We start from the raw sequence: 5,070 nt of genomic DNA, 5'->3' as shown, positions 1-5,070 counted from the left end.
ATGAAGTAATCATTTAACAGCAAGCAATTATATGATTTACAGAACACAACTTCAAACCAAACCCACAATACTTTGCTTTATCAAACAATAGCTCGGTTTGACAGACAAACACTCACCTGCTCACAACTCGGTCAACCCCAAGACAGAGAACGGTTTATGTTTGTTCTTCGAGGTTTACATTTTCTACGGCAGAGTTTACTTTTCTTCAGTCCACAAACGAGTTTTCGCCTCAAAGCTCTCTACCTATCTGCGCGCTCGTCAAACTACATTATAAGCATGAGGTAATTTCACAACATGAAGTGACGCCCACTTTTTTAAATTAAATAAGTAAACCCATAATATCAAATATGTTCATAAAACAGGAACATTTGTTGGTACCTTTGCACCTGTCAGATTCTTGCATCTGCTTTTGGTTGGTTTGCTTCTTTCTTCAGGCGGACACCCATGCCTTTCTGTGATTGGTCAAATTTCGCGCTCAAATACATTTACTGTATTTTGATTTACAGTAAATTAATTTACTGTATTTTACTGTACTTCAATGCCTCAAAGAAGATTTTTCCCACAATGCATCAGTAGCGTACAGTAACATTCTGTAAAACTGTTCTATAGTAAAATACTGTTCATATTACAGTTAAATACTGTGTTATTTACAGAAATCGCTAACAGTGCAGGTGTTTGCCCATGTGATGAGTCAGTGTGGATATTTGAATGGCAGTGTGTTCCTTGTGAAAACAAGAGATTTTTCTGCCATGAAAATTTTGCCAAATGCAGAGAATTGTGTTTAGTGTTTTGAAAAAAAATATTTTAGATCCGCAATGTGAGTGTAAAGCAGGAATTGTGCTTGTAGTTTAGCAGAATTGGTTCAGGGGGTTGGTGAATGAGTTAAATGTTATGGCCATTGTGTCTCAAGTACCAATATTTGTGTGTAAACAATTGAAAAAACTGTAATTAATGAGATTTCCTAGATCGCTACATGCTTGAGGATTGTCAAAGAAGGACACAACACGACTCGTAGATTCAATATGATTTTATTTTTTTAGGAAAGAGAGAGAGAGAGAGAGAGAGAGAGAGAGTCTAGTATGAACACTGATCTTGTCTCTTGAGTTCTCTAGTGACTGTTTGACTGTTATCTTTGTGTTTGGCCTCACAGGTCACTGAGACCACTGAGCTCCACTCCTGCTCAGAGAGAGTCAGACAGCTGCTCCAGCTGTACAGACCGTTCTTCTCCAGGAGCCCAACACTGCTGTCCTGAGATCTGCTGCTCCCGTCCACCTTCCACATCACACTCCAGTCTGAGGGGAAACCCTTGTTGAGCAAACACATCAGTGTTGCTGTTTTCTTTGTGGAAATCTCTTCACTGGAGGGCGGCAGGACGCTCACTGTAGGACGAGTGAAGCCTGACAAACACACAATAGTCACAAAGTCACAAACAACTTCAGTCTCTACATGATAAACATCAAAGATCAAAATAATTAAATAAAACACGTTTTAGTTTTGGTACTTTCTAGTGACTTTCATTCATGTTGATCTGAATGTTCATACAGTTTGCACACTTTTTAGAAACACTTTTACAATCAAAGGAAAACAAACGTTAAATAATTCATGTAGAAACATATAATCTTTATGATGTATATTCATTATATTTAAGTATTAATATTGAGATAATAAACCTAAAATACCTGTAACATGATCAGTTTATAAAATTGTCATAATTATAATTCAAATAATTGGTTATTAAGTCTAAATCTCTCTCTATATATAACAAATGATGTTTTATTTCAGCAATGCAAGCTTTTATCAATTGTATTTCACACAAAACAAATGTACTATTAAAAAATGATGATCCAAATAATATCGTAAATTGAAAGTTGTGCAAATAATACAGTTTAATCAATAAGTTGAATCCATATTAATACACACATTTCTTTCTTTCTTTTCACGTTCATTTAATAAATCATTGAATTGTTTTTACTCACAATTTAAAGCAGAAAAGAAAACTCAGCGGCTTTGTTTTAAAAGTTCAAAATGCACTAGAACACTGTGCAAATGATTAAAAGTGATTTATTAAACTACATAAATATGCTGAGACGGTCGACTCATTTTATATTTCATAGTTGATCTTTATATTTAAAAGCAGAAATCTGTTGTATTATATTATTATTGAATTATTTACTTACTGCCAACATCCAGTCTGGTGCCGCTGCCGAAAGTCCACCACAGTGATACAAACTAATAGAGCGACTGTACAAAAACCTCTGAACGCTTCAGTAACTATAAACACATCACAAACACATCTCTACACTTTATCACACATCAAACACATTACATTATATTTTATTGTTTGTATACGTCTTAAATATGAACATATTTTAAAAAGTGAGTACACAGTATTTATATATATATATATTCCCTTATGTATACAAACGTTACCCCAAACTTAAACGTCACAGATGATTCAGTGATGCTTTATAGTTCACTACTGAATGCTCATGTGATGTTTGCTTTAACAAGAATATTCCTCTGAATTTACACTTACAGGAGATTCATAAGCTCAAAGTATGATGGGACAGGAACAAAGTCATAATATGATAAGAAAAACATTGATAGATGTAAAGAGAACCGATACATTTTGTCACTCCTCCATATACACAACTGTGTATACACACAATAACACATCTAACATCACAGATCCATATAACACCTGATCAATAAATAACACACATGAAATGAAACAGCAGTAAAACAATGTGATTTAAATACTACAAACAATGTGCAGAATTGAAAACAGTGTTTGTGTTAGTTGATGTAAATGATGTAAATGTAGAGAGTGAGTTTGCATTGTGATCACGTGCTTCAGTGATCTGAGAGTGTTTATAGTGCTGTGAGTTTAACACTTCATGACTGACAACACAACACAACACACAAACCAACAAGAACAACAATGACGTTCAGCATCATCTTCATCTGGACACTCACAGTGTTTGCTCAAGGTTTTTGTAGTAACATTTTCATCATTATTATTCATTCATTGAAGAGTGAAATCTTCATTTGTTTCAGTGTTGTCTTATATTTCATGTTTGTTGTTTCTTTCAGTGTGTAGAGGACAGTACACTGTTACTCAGACTCCATCAAAAACAGCAGTTCAACCAGGACAAGATGTTCAAATAAACTGTAAAGTCAGCAGTAAAGTGTATAATGGTGATAGATTTCACTGGTACTTACAGAAACCTGGAGAAGCTCATAAACTCCTCATATATGAAGCATCAAACCGCTACACTGGAGTATCATCTAGATTCAGTGGCAGTGGATCAAACACAGATTTCACTCTGAGCATCAGTGGAGTTCAGACTGAAGATGCAGGAGATTATTACTGTCAGAGTGTTCACAGTGGTAGTAGCTGGGTGTTGACACAGTGATAAAGAGTCGAACAAAAACCTCCGTCAGTCAGACTGAACAGTGACTGCACTGATACACCTCACACATACTGCAGCTGCTCAAACAACACAAACACACACAACACTGATCACTAATAACACAATATCATCTGAACATAAATCATGTTAAATATATTTAGTATTTATAAAGATAATCAAAGATTTCTGTAACATTTAGTTATTACACCTGTAAAAAATGACATGTGATATTTATTTTAAAAAATATGTGGTAACAATATTACACAAAATATATTGAAGTACTTTAAAACTTTTTTAATATATAATTACAAAATGAATTGTCATGAACTTGGATGAAGAACCCAATTGCAGGCAGCGGGGATGAAGGGGTTAACACAAGGACTTTAATTATGTATATATATATAAACAGAAAACAAAAACCCACGAGGGGGTAACAAAACAGAGTACACAATAACAAACACGATAAACTGAAAACTAAACACTCAACTATAAAACACGAAGACTAAACTGAACACTCACAAAGACTAAATATGGTTAAAAGTATTTCTCAGGGCTTCTATGACAAGGTAACAAGACGAACGAGCACAAGACAATAGACAAGAGGGCATTAAATAGGGAGACTATAAGAGGTAACAATAGGCAGGTGTGGGTAATGAGACACAGGAGGAAAGCAATACTAGGAACGAGAGGATACAAATGACGAGACTGGAGAGAACGCATATTATGTTCTGATTGACTATAATAGGTTTCTCTCCACATAAAACACTTGAGTCTGTCATGATTCTGCCCCTAGACCAGAAAATCAAGACAATAGAAGGCAGAATCTTGACAATGAATAATATGTATTTACAATTCTTTATTTTAGTGTACAATCCCTGCAATGTATTGTGATATATTTAAGTCCTAATAAACATTTATCAATAAACAGTAAACTACAGTAATGTCGAGCATAAACATGTGAATCAATTAAAATATGACCAATGAATAAAATCCTGTTTATATAAAGTAGTTGGTATAGTAACAGTTGGTATTGTTTTCTATGAAGTTTACTAAATATCATCAGGTGTGATTGTTAGGATTGTTATGGATAAATGAATCTCTTCATGGTGTTTTGTGGTCCTGATCAACATTAGATTTTATTACATTTGTGCATTTGGCAGACGCTTTTATCCAAAGGGACTTACATTGCATTATACTATACATTTGTTTCTAAGTCTGTGTGATCCCCTGGGATCAAACCCATGACCTTGGCATTGCTAGTGCCATCTTACCACTGAGATACAGGAAAGATTATGTCCTGATCAACATGCCCGGGTTTATTCTGCAATAACAACCCACTAGATGTACATTTTCTCCCTTATTACACCTACTTGACTATTTATAATTGTTTATTTATTATTATATTAATGGTCTCATGAATCATATGTAATAATGGATGAAATGCTTATTCTTAAAAAATGGTTAAACAATTGTACAGCATCTTTACCCACTAGATGACACTATACTTCCTTCACTATACTTTAACCTTTAAAGTGTACATATCTCTCTGACTATATATTGTTTAAATTATTTATTTCTCTACGTATTTAATTTAGCATTCTGTTTCTGGTTTTATGTTTATGTCTGTAAGTACTCAGAGATCCTTGAGACCAAATTC

The 5,070-nt window shown here is 34.1% G+C and overlaps 1 gene segment (V, D, J or C); it reads right to left on the bottom strand.

Annotated features, from left to right (window-relative positions):
• Positions 1–1,013: 1,013 nt before the first annotated feature.
• On the bottom strand, positions 1,014–2,210 carry LOC306890040 (Ig lambda chain C region-like). The segment is given in 2 exons: positions 2,178–2,210; positions 1,014–1,397 (listed from the first exon to the last, which is right to left on the bottom strand).
• Between the last annotated feature and the right edge of the window lie 2,860 nt (positions 2,211–5,070).

This window comes from Barbatula barbatula (assembly GCF_947034865.1).
Source record: "Barbatula barbatula genome assembly, chromosome: 25".
Taxonomy (NCBI): Eukaryota; Metazoa; Chordata; class Actinopteri; order Cypriniformes; family Nemacheilidae; genus Barbatula; species Barbatula barbatula.
Note: the sequence above shows the minus strand (reverse complement) of the source record. Positions and strands in the feature narration are given on the sequence as shown.